Here is a 13430-nt window from a genome sequence, read left to right on the forward strand (position 1 = left end):
TTTGGGACAATTTAAAGAATCTTGAGCCCTTTTTTTGGTCGTCTTTTTGGTAAGGATTTGTCCTTATTTAGTTTTTTTTTCAATTATTTTTGCGTGTGCCAAATACCCTAGTCCAGAAGTAAAAATCCATTTTGGGGTATATAGTAACAAAGTCTTTTTGAAGGATTTTGGGCCCCCTTTTTGGTCATTTTTCAATGCTTTTTGATGCGCCAATTGGTCTAGCACAGAGATAAACGGCCATTTAGGGTATCTGAAAGCAAGAGATGTTGTAAGGGTTTTTGGATGCTTTTAATGCTTGATTTTGTTTGTTTTTCAACGGTTTTTTCGTGTGCCCAATTTCTGGCGGTCCATAACATTTTTTTCAAAAATTAGCATAGACAATAGAAAAGATTGTTGAATATGAAAGTGTCTTTATAAAACCCATCTTAGGCGTGTTGGTGAAATCGGAGGAGGTAAGTTGTCTCCCAAATGTACAAATTTCTAAAAACCATAGGTAAGTTGAACCGTCCCCCGACCGCAGGTAAATTGTCTCCCGCACCCAATCCTACATTAGGGGTGGTTTAGTTGTTAAAAACACCTCCTACCCTTAATTTACCTGTTTTCAAATTATTGAGTTGCAATTTCAAGTTTGCGTTTCAAAAATTGTTATCTGGTGGTTCTACAAAAAGGTGGAGTTATGCTTCGCGAAAATCAAAGTATAAAGCTTTTCTCTTTTCCCTCCTGAAATGTGGGCAGAACACTCTTCCTCAATGGAAAGAACAACCAATGCTTGTGAGTCTTTTCATTCGAAACTGAATGCGAGTTTTTATGCAGCGCATCCCAATAGTAACACTTTTGTAGACGTTTTGAATAATTTTCAAGTAAACTCATATATTAGACAAAGAAGCGTAAATCAAAGTAAAGTCATTGATGATAAGAAATATCTAGAAAGAATTACCTTCTTAAAAGAAAAAAATGAAAACTTAGCCAGACATGACATAACAATGTTGGAGTTTGTAAAAATTGTTTCATATAAATATAAACCTAGAAAAATTTGAGCATACATACTATGTACCTGTGCCTCAATGTGATATGTAAATAAATGTATGTTATTTCTTCATTGGCTTAGATTGTAAATAAATACATATATATACTTGTGACTTAATTGTTAATGTTATACAAAAAAACATATTTTTGCTCTTACTGCAAATATACCAATGTGATATTTTTGTAGATAAATGTATACACATATTTTTTTATTGGCTTAGGTTGTAGATAAATACATAATTATTTATATAAAAGTATAATTTGGACATGCACATAACTTATTTGTGGCGTGGATGTTGCATGTACTAATTATTTTCAATAAAAACAGTGTTTTTTTTGGTGATGTAAAGTGGCCGTCAAATTAGACCGAATGCTACCTGGGGGGCGGTCGTGCTGCTGCTCATTGAAGTGTTAAGGATGGTTGTAATTTTTATTACTCTCCACTGTTTGGGCACAGCATATCTCTTATTTAAGTACTAACTGAATGGTACGCGGCATTCGGCCCAAATTTATGGCATCTATAAGCTGTGGTTAGGGGTTTATTGAGCGCTTGAGGCATTCAGCTTATTGTGACAGCTACTATACATTCTTGTATATTATTGCACAGTCTCGACGGTGCCGCCCATTAGTCTTAATCCGTGTACCTGCGTAACCGGGAGAGAATTTACCTATACCCTTTTTGTCACCTTGACTACTGGGAGACAAATTACCTACATCCGGTGAAATACTCGCATTCAATTCAAAGGGTCTCGAGTTCGAATCCTTGCAAATCCAAACCTGTTTTTCTGACTTAGACTTATGTATTGTTATAACCGATTAAAAATTGTAAATGATAAGATTTAAATAGGTCAGTTGGTAAAGAGTTAGTGAGTGGGATTGTTATTATTAAAGTTTGAAAGTATTCTGGTAAATCACAAGTACAAGAGATTGTTATTTTACTATACACAACTTTAGTTTGCACGATATTCCTAAAATATATGGGATACATAATAATATTTGCCAACAATCGGTCCAGTAGTTTCGGCGAATATCTGTCTAATAAAGACCGACGTAGACAGACGATAGGCTGATAAATGAAAACGCGAGACCTCTTTTTTCGTACTCTAGGTTTTATGGTAAACGTTGAGACAACATAAAAGTAGTCAGTCGCTCGATTGACTCTATTACAACACTTCCTTAAATTACGCTCGAGAATAATAAACTGTAAAATCTGATATTTTACAATTTTTATATATTTTATCTTAACAATGCACTCAAACTTTTAAACTAATCGATTCATTAATTTCATCTAACCTGCATTTTCATATTTGATATTGCTTAAAACAGTTTTACTATTTTTTATTGCACCTATACGTATTTGACACAAATAGAAACATAATGCTCTAAATGTAAATACTGTAATTAATATTTTATGTGCCATTACTGAACGACATAAATAAAAGTCCACGTTGAAATTATTACTCTTCAATTTTAACCAGAATTATATTTTTGATGCAAATTTAAACAACGGTTGACCCATATTTTTGATTGTTGGTATATTATTGTATTGTTTCCATTTTGAAAAAAAAAAATATTTGAATGGACAACCATAAGAGACCAATGTACACTATGTACAGGTTTCAATTTATTGGCGTGATTAGCATTAAAATAATAGTAAATTAACAACAATAATACTTAATAAAGGCAATTTTATTATTTTTTAACTGTTTTAGCTTTCAGAGCTTCTTCTAGACAATCTGGATTCCTTATTGGCATATTTCTATTTTTTTTAGGCTCCACCAGTTCAAGGGGCACACAATACCTATCTTTCATTTCTTTTATATTTTCGTTTCTTGAAAGGATCGTCTCGAAAAATAGTTTTTATTTTAATAACATGTGGTCTATATTGCAGATACAAAGTAACTTTTTCGGTAGTGTGTATGAGTCTGGTAAAATCAGTTAAAATTTTGATAAATTTCCTTTTAAATGATAATGTTTCTCAGAAACCAAGAACATATCATGTTCTTATCCCCAATCATTTTGTAAGTCACTTCGGCATTTAATACTTTTGAAAACAAATATCTTTAAGGGCGGTACTGCTTTATGAGGTGTCCAAACCCGGTAACGGAGCATTTCAGTTTTTGTATAAAATTATAATCTTCAGTTCTCCCCTATTTCTTAGAAGTGATGATCAACTACTAAGACAGAATTGTTTATTGGAGAACAACATAAATTTATGTATGCAACTCCCCCAAAAAGTTAATAACATCATCGAGACTAATATTGATCTCACGAACAATTAAAGTATCAGACGTGATTCTTATTTTAAAGTAGAACCGCCAAAAAGGTGACTCAAGTCGTGCAGATTTTTTTTTTTTGTCTAGGTGGGGAAATGCCTTGGGCAGACCACTGTGTTTGTTCTTGGTACGGGGTACTGGAGGATTGCAATAAATTGTTTACTACCCTAAAACCCCTCCATTTTTTTGCTCAGTTACCAGAACTTTGTCCTGGCTAGTAGCCATTCAACAGTGTTGCCAACTAAGCAGGAACAAACTGTTACGCAGCAGCGTCAAAATTGTTGATTTTCATTTCATATAAAAAACAATTCTTCAAACTAAAAACTTGACCATAAATATATCTCTTTAAAAAAATTCATATAATCTACAGAATAAAATTCTAAAAGTATCAAACCTCTATATCATTTTGGTGAACAGATCTTTTTTTTATGGTTATGTTTCCACGACTTCCACACCTCTCTTCCAAAGTGGTGTGCTGTAAAGTTTTCGGAAAATGTATTTTTAATGCGATAAGAATACATATTCCGAAAACTTGCAGCTTTTGAAACAGACGAAATAAATAAATAATACTTATTTACTAAGCAAGTGAAATAATACTTCTTTTATTATATGAGTGTGAAAGTTTAAAACACGAGCCTTGGAGAACGCTGTAGCACCACGAGGATCTAAGACGATCTTTCCTCAGAAGAATGTAGTTCAATGTCCAATGTGCTACATTCTAGAGTACATGCTCATTTAATAGTTCTGATTCGGAAATATGAACAATATCTAAATGAGGTTAAATAAGATGTGGCTTGGTCTCTTCTCCTCTCTTCATACGTTCAGATCTACAGTGAATTTTATATGTATATTTTTTATTTATTTATTGACAAACGTGGAAACAGAATGTATGGAAATGAATTTAACGGTACTGACAATATTATTTCACAAAAGGAAATTAATTGGTATAAATTTCTCCACTTCCATTTAAGTATAGTAGCGAAAATTTAAAGTATTAACTTGTGTCAAATAATATTTGTTACCCATCTATTTACGAATAAACATCTTCACGGGGGCGATATTTATTTATGAAGATGAGTCAAGCGCAATGTCTGAAGATAAGTAAGAAAAATAGCCGACAGAACTGTTTAGAGATCAAAACAATACAGAAATTAACATATCAAACATAAGATGCGGAACTGACGTCAGTCTTCAAGAAATAGAAGCCTTAAGATCTTAAAAAAAAACAGGAAGTCGCCTAGGTAGGACCGAATACACACTGAATTACTAAAATCTGGGGGTCAACGACTAACAAAGGAACTAACAAAAACTTATGCAAAGGTCATATCACAATGTAAAATAGCAGACGGTTGGAAAACTACCAAAGTTAGATTCATGTTCAAGAAAGGGGATAAACATAAGCAAGTGGATACAGGTAACATGAGTAACATGGTTTTACATCTGGGAGACCATGGATTGAGTAGATGATGTGCTCGCATTTATCTTATAGATTGTTAAAAATTCATAAAATATATAAAGAACACAATCGGATAATAATATAATATACTAACTTAGTTAAAATGACCAGCCATAAGGTACGGTTTTCTATGGTTCCATGGGAAAAAACATGACCTGCACGCAGTTGGAGCGACATTTCCGAGGACAAAGTGATTTCTACTGCACGAGCTCACCAAAGTGTCTAATAAAGCTATTTTGTACTGTTCTGTCTTTGTTTATTGTATGCGTACGTAGCAGTGATGCATTTATTTCATACATATTTTAGTCCTGTAACATTCGTAACAAACACGTTAATTTTGGAACTTAGGTTGGTTTACACATAACAGTAATTTAATCATTAGAAAATTGAGCCACCGATAAAAAGAAAATGAGGTTACTCGTGTTCTGTGAAAAAATCTTGAAAGTAATAGGACCCAAAGTATAAATATTTATAAAAAATACTCCTATATTTATTAAATGTTCGAAAGACAAATTGTTTATGTCAGTATGTCGACATTTATCTCTTCATAACAATCAACTTTCAATATTCCCGCGCCAAACCACCTCAACAAAATAGCTGAAGGTCACCAAAATTGGCCAGCAAAACATCAAAGGCACCGACACAAGTGCAGACGCTTCTTGTTCATTTTTGATAATTTTTTTCGTTTTGTCCAAATTAGGTCATTTTTTATTCTTCTTTCGGAAAAACTACATAACGATAATTTTTTTTAACCTCGAGGCTATGTAGATGATGGCTCTGATAGAAACGCTGATATAGGTACACGTTAAAATATAACCTCTAATCTTTAAGTTGGTTTCATTTATGTCTTTAATGCGGAAGTTTGTCAAATGCTTTCTGCAAATTTTTGTAAACAACGTCAACAGATTTACCATCATCAACAGCCTTAACCTAAACAATATAGGAAACAGGTAACAGTACATATAAGTCTTTGATGCGGAACTTGGTCAAAGGCTTTCTGAAAATCTATGTAAATAACGTCAACAGATTTACCTTCATCAACAGCCTTAGTCCACTTACCTAAACAATACAGGAGAAAGGTAACAGTGGAACGACCAGGTAGAAAGTCACGTTGCTGTCTTGAAATTACTACTAATCACTTGTCATATACATAGTGAAACTTTTAAGGCAAACCATCATTATAAGTCAAACTGGCTATTGTATAACTTAACTCAGTTGACATATACCTAGTAAAACTTTACAGCAACAATGGACAGTAATGATCTTTGCGGTTCAGGTCCAGAAAGCTTACAATAGCCACTTTGACTTATAAGGATGATTTGGCTTAAGTCATTTAAGTCAAAAGTTTACCTGAAGTGCATATCTTTTCAAAAAAGATGATGAAATGTCATGGGGACCAGGAACACTGCTTTCAAAAAAACTTAGCAGTTCACGATAAATATCTGCTTCATTTACTTCTACTATAAATGATTCTAAGAGCGCAGTTGGCCATGGATTTCAAAAATCCCGCTTCTCTGAAATTATGCCCGTGATTATGCATCATTATGACAGTTCTCACCTGTCACATTAATGTTTAATGCCAATTGTAACATGTCGTTTAAAGTCGTCGTTTTTATTATATTCATGTTTTTCAAGTGCGAATTACAGTAATTCTCATTGATCCAAGCTCAAAACAACAAAACAGCTATTTCCAGAACTCTTGGTGGTTGTATATGAAAATTTTGTTTTTGTGCTAGGAAGCGAAGATTGTGGAAATGGTTTATTCTGTTGAACAAGACACTTTCGTCGTTATGTCTTGTTATCGCAATGGGACTTCGTAAACGAAGAGTGAGTATATTCTGTAACCGCTTGTAAGCAAGAATATCTGGCCAAATAGCGTGATTTAATCATTCAAGAAACATCGTTAAAGGCCCACATTAGAGATGTAATCAACAGACTTGTTCGAACTGGCAGTATCAACAAAGAGAAAGCTCATGGAAGACTTCATCTGAGGAAAATGTTGATGATTTGAGACGACTTCAGCAGAATTGAATCATTGAACAACGAGTATTGACGAAAGGATGTTACAGAACATTTTTGAAATTAAAAAGAGAGTGAACATGTGCCTTGAACAGAATGATGAACATTTTCAACATTTACTGTGATGTTTAACCGCAATAAATTTCTTTCTTTTTATCGTAATGAATTAGTTTTATGTTTTAAAAAGAAATGAAGCGTTTAAGCAACCAGTTATACAGATGTGTGTCATCCATGTGTGATCTTTGTCATGCGTTCTTGGGCACTTAGTACGGATCTCCGTATAATTAAATCTAAGAGGCGGCACGTTTACATGACCTACTGCGACCCTATAATCATTTATAGAAACCCTGTATATTTCCTAGACAAATGGTTGCAGAATTGGTTAATGATGACTTAAGGAAATTGTGCTTTCACTGCTATATGTATTTTCAAGAAGAGTTCAGCAGCTTCAGAGTTAGTTTTGCATTATTGACGGCTATTATTTTTCAAAATTGGCACAGAAGCATTAGAGCAGAACTTACATTTTGTGTATTTGTGTACTGCTTTAGTCCCTCTTTTTATTGTGGAGTTTTCACCGGATTGTCTGGTATTAATCAGATCTTCACTCAAGTATTAGAGAAATCTTCAGTGTGTTTGGTCAATTTATATTTACGCTTGTACTTAACGCGCTTGAGTAATTCCCCTATGATCCAAGATTTGGATATATTCATCTTTTGTACCTCAACTTTACCTTTAACTATTTGAATGAATCACATTATAAATGGTGTTTCTAAATATATATTTCATAAGGTCTGTACATCATAATTAAAATAACTCCAGAAAATATTGGACACGTAATGGAGCAAACCTCTACAATATGTATACGACGTTTACCGCAGCAAATGGAATTACTGTTTGAAACTTGCTACGGAATACTGCGAAAAGACTTGGTACTGCTTCCATGAAGCCCAATTTTTCTGTTGGGGTACTATTGTCAGTGGTTTCTGGCTGTTGGAGAAAACCTTTATTACAGACGAAGCCTGGTTTCATCTAAGTGGCTACATTAATTCTCAAAATATGAGAATATGTTATGCTGAGAGCCCCCTTGATCTTCAAACAATTGGTGTTTCGTCTGCAATTGGTTAACGATAGATAGGACGGCCTATATTCTTTGAAAGGAATCATGGTAATAATGATCACATGATTAAGAGGGTTATGGAGTTAAACAAAATGGACAACATTTTCTGCACTGACTGTAATTTAACTTACTTTGTTAAAAATTTTATTAAAGAAATCATTTTTGCTCTTGCTTTATGAAACTGCCTCTATTTTTTACCCTAGACATCCAGAAAAAAAATCAAAATTGTGTAACAACATTTTTAAAAGTTTATCTGTTTATTCCCCCCAAAGATTTGATGGCGACATCTCAAGATTTTGCTACATAAATTCTATCAAAAAATATTATGAACCTGTCTTGTGGTTTAACAACGTATAAATATTTAGAATTATTGTACAGGGTGACAAAAAATTTAATTAATCAATCTATTTTATTGGTTAAATCAAGAACGGTCACCCTATTTTCCCGAAAATTTGGCAATACAGTACTGTTATTATTATTATTACACTATATCTGTTCAGATTGATATACGGGTCCTTGCTAAAAAGTTGACGTCATCACAATTTTTTTTATGGAAAAAGTTATTTGAAACATACACATAGCATGTTCTTTTTTACCTGTAGTTTCAGTAGTCCACTTATATTTTAAATTACAGGAGTTATAAAAAATAAAAAAAGAAGTTGTATATGTTGGACATCTGTTTAAATAACCTTAAACCAACTTTTTTTTCAAAAACGTGTTCAATAGTTCACTTTTTCGATTATTCAGAGATCGTGTAACCATGTTGTACCTTGAGCAACATGCATTCGAATCAAATTAAATTGCGTCAACACAAGCAATTAAGTGGAAAAGCGCTACATAATGAAACTTTTACTCATTAGTGAAGTAAAATTTATTATATAGCTATTTTCACGAGTTTAGATAATTTGAATACCGAAAACAAGTGATAACATATTATATAAGAAGTATTTTTAAGTTTTGTATAAAAACGTTTATTGTTGGTTTTGTAGTAAATATTGTCTACTAATCAGTACTAATCTTATTATACTAACTGACATAAAAAGTGCAACACCCAGAAGGGGTTGAAATATTTTGCTAAAATTCGGTATACGAACTTGATATCAATAAGACAACGTATGATAAAGTTTTCATAACTCTAGCAAATATGGTTACCATTTTTTTGAGATCTTTTGTTCTGCTTTTCTTAAATGAATATTGTTTATTAGCAACACATTTGTCATCAATTTATGCTTGTTTTGACAATCCTCGTGTATAACACTATGCCTCGTGTACCAAGACTTCAACAGTACAACCAGTCTGATGCATTTGAGCGAGGTCGAATGGTTGCCATGAGAGAAGCGGGAAAGTCTTTCCGCGAAATTGGTCGAATTTTGAATCGCGACCCCTCAACGGTTTTACGGATTTGTCGGGCCTGGTTTGTAGGAGGAAGGAAAACACGTCGTGGAGGTACTGGACGTACAAGGCATACAACTGCTCGTCAAGACAGGCGCTTAAGACAGTTAGCTCTTCGGGACCGTTTCTCCACTACCAGACAGGTTGCAGATCAATGGTTTGCTGAAGATGGGAGGAACATTGGAATGAGATCTGTCTATCGTCGTATCCAAGAATTCGGACTACGGAGCTGCCGTCCACAGTTAGTGTTGCCGTTAACTCCAGAGCACAAAAACCAGCGGCTAGAATGGTGTAGAGAACGTCAGCAGTGGAATGACGAATGGAAGAATGTCGTCTTCAGCGACGAATCTCGCTTCTGTTTAGGGGCCCATGATGGTCGTAGGAGGGTAAGAAGAAGGAGAGGAGAACGGCAGCATATGCAGTTTACAATCGAAAGACATGTCCACCGCACTGTAGGGGTAATGGTATGGGGCGCCATTGCGTATGGTAGCCGGTCACCCTTAGTCTTTGTTAGAGGCAACATGACAGCCGTTCGTTACATTGACGACATTCTTCGACCGTCTCTGTTACCATACATTCAAGAGCTTCCAGAAGCTCTTTTCCAGCAGGACAACGCCCGGCCTCATATTGCACGCGCAACAATGAACTTTTTTACAAATTCCCACGTAAACCTCTTGCCATGGCCTCCGAGATCTCCCGATCTTTCGCCCATTGAACATGTGTGGGATATGATGGGTGTAAGAATATCCCAGTTAACCCCTCCTCCTCAAACTTTAGCGTCACTACAAGATGCTGTTCAGGCAGCTTGGGATGCACTACCTCAAGCTGATATAGACAATTTAATTTTTTCAATGCCAAGGCGAGTGGCTGAGTGCTTAAGGAATAGAGGTGGTGCGACTCATTATTAACATTTTATCAATAGTTTGTGTTTTTTTTTGGTTGAAAATTTTATCGTTTACTTGTTGTATGTTGTTTAATATATCCCCAAAAAATTGTCTTGAAAAAATAATTATTACTGGGTGTTGCACTTTTTATGTCATTTAGTATATTAATAATGTACGTTTTTTAATTAACTAAAATAAAAAAATTACTGGTTCTTAGATTTTCTGTTTCTTTTCCGAATGGCAGCATTCCGTTTAGAGTGTCCATTGCCTGCGAATTTTGTAGTAACTTCTTCCAGACTATCCTCCCCAGAAAACAATTTCTTCTTTGTTTTAGTAAACCTAGGCGAATTATATTCACCATCAGAGTCATCGTTTTTCATATTTTCATACACTTGATATGTGCTACCAAAATTTGTCGGCGACGAAAATGTATTCCTAGTTGAGAAACCACGATTGAAACGTAATATTTTCTGACGAGTTACAAAATCTTCATTTTCATGTAACGGTGTAAAAGTCGAAGTGGTCAAAAAATGTGGCACTTTATTCTCGCTTCCACGTTTCTTTGGCGAACGATGAAAATTGTGTTGGGAGGATAGCCCATTGGAGTGAACATTATCGGTTGTTACAGATGTCCAATGGTATTTATTACGGTTATTTTTAAACTTTTCTACACTAGAATAATATGACGGTCTCGAGGAAAATTGGTTCTGTAAAGAAAAAAGTAATGCATGAAAAGTAAAAAAAAAAAACAGTTCCATGGCACTTACGTTGTACTTAGAACTGCTTTCTTGACTGTTTTCCGAACTTCCACTTCCACTGACATTTTCTAAACTGAGGTCATAAGAGTGTCCATGATGTTTTTTAGTATGGTTATACTTAGGGTGACTATGGTCACGTGGTGAACGATGACGTTTCGGTTTGGTTATTTCTTCTCTCAAAATTATTCTATGTAACGCTCTTTTTTCTAATCCGTTATGACTACCAGCAGCACAGGCACATAATATCACACAGAGTAGTAGCAAATAAAAAGCGTTTTTCATAATGTCACAACTTGTGAAGACTGACACAGTTTAAATGTTTTCGATGAAGATTCGCATTAATATAGCCTTTACGCTACACATGCAATGTTAGGGGAGAAGATTTTATATGCTCTGTTTAATTAATAAGCGTGCATTTTCATATAAATAAGTGTCTACTATTAAAAGAAAACCAACGTTTCGGTAATTAGCTCTGTTGTATTTATCTGATGGAGTTATATGTTTTCAATCACGCAACAATACTTAATTGTCAGCAAAGACATTTCATTAAACAATAATTATTCCAACTATTTTACACATATTTGTGTTCCAGAAGAATAGATATTTTTCCCAATTTCATGTAATTAATTGTCAGTAAGTAATTCCTAATAAGGACTCTAGTGCAGATGATGTCCCCAAACTGTAGATTTTATCTGATAACTGTGAAATGAACATTATTTATTTTTCCTATCTTTCAAGAAAGGCGCTTACTCACAATCCTGGGAACATACGAAATAATTACCAAATAGCTAAATGAAGTAATTAAGGAAGTTAAATATAGTATGTTCTTGGTATCATAGTACAAAGAATGTATAGTGAATGGTATGAAAGTTAGTTATGAATTAAATTGTTTGGAAAAAACATAACTGACATTTTTTTTACGATATTTATTTCTTTGCGAAATCATAAGTTTGGAGCTCTGACGTCACATAAACTTTTTAAGGGAATTCTAAATACATATAAAAAAACGTGTGATCTATTTTTAACTAAGATTTATTTTTTATTTAGTTCTTGCCTAGCTCATTTTCTATATCATCTAAAAGGTTTCAAAAAAAGAATGTAAGTTTGTCATTGTTTTTATAATCTGAGTTCAAAAAAGTCAAAGTTCAGCGGTATAATGCACTGCTTGACTAAAAATTAAAGCAGTACACGCATAAATTAGAAAAAATTAATAACAACTGTTAGTATAAATTTGAATGTTTCCACCATTGTAAGACACCTAAGCAAACATAATTTATTAATGGTTTTAAATTCGATTTTGTCTAAAACGACCAACAGAGAATATTTTGAACTTGTTTTACTTTAATTAATATTAACGTAATTTTTCATAATATATATTATGGTTATTCATTACCATAAGTAGTTTGCATTGGTCAAATAAATTGTATTATGCAATTTTTAACTAAACCAAACTAAAACGAGTAAAGATTATTTTTTCATCGTTACACAGCAATTGAAGGAGACAAGACACATTACGAAAAATCACATTTCTCGGTTCCGCCTATCCATCTGTGGGTGACTTTCCGAATGAAATTTTAAGTGCCTTATAATTGTCGCCTAGACTGCACATTTGTTAGCCATTAATATTAATTGAGGATTTCCGGAAGATTAAATAATATGTATTTATTTATCATCAGCAAAATGTGGATACCCTCATCTCAAAAAATTATTAAACTAGCTTTTATAAAAAAAGCCGCTACCTGCTTGAACACAAGTAATATTTTTTATATCTTTTGGAATGGTTTACACCGACTATTTCAAAATTTATAGATAAATTTGTCTACAACACATCAAACTTTTTGGGTAGTTTAGCTGTATGAAGTAATGGTTTTGCAAAAACTGGATGCCTAGCGGAAAACCCCAAGTGGATTCATAAACTACAAGTACAGGAGTATGTTATTTTATAAAATTTCGATAACAGCTATACTTTTCCAAATGCTACTCCGTTAAAAAACTCAATTACAGCACGCATTAGAAGCTCTATTTCCGTTTTTATTCAATGAAAGTGTGTGGATAAAAAACTGCATATTGTACAGAAATTTAACTCCTCCACAATAGGGTGCAGTCGTAAAAATTAAATTACTCTAGAACTACTATACTATACACAATTTTCGGTGATGTTACCAAAGTTCTGGTGGAGATGACTAGACAAAATTTTGATTAGCATTTTACTTTGTAGATGATATTTTGAAGTTTTCTAAGGGATGAATGCTCTAAATTGTACGAAATGTGTATTTTATAAAATGTTTTTATTTCACACCTTTTTCTCCATTTTAAAATAAAAATTCTTTTTTTTTTTAATTTTGGGGAATTTTGTCGTGGTTGGTACAAGCGGCAGATTATTACATTTGAAGTTTAAATTTTCACCTAAACTTTTCTGGATGCTCCAGATCTCCACAAGTGCAGTTAGATAAATCGCGTGGCAGTAAAATGGTTAGCCATGAAACCCATTTTCAGCAAAAT

The sequence above is a fragment of the Zophobas morio genome, unplaced genomic scaffold (assembly GCF_036711695.1).
Source record: "Zophobas morio isolate AGI-343-1 ecotype UQ-CSIRO unplaced genomic scaffold, CSIRO_AGI_Zmor_V1 ptg000017l, whole genome shotgun sequence".
NCBI classification, from domain to species: domain Eukaryota; kingdom Metazoa; phylum Arthropoda; class Insecta; order Coleoptera; family Tenebrionidae; genus Zophobas; species Zophobas morio.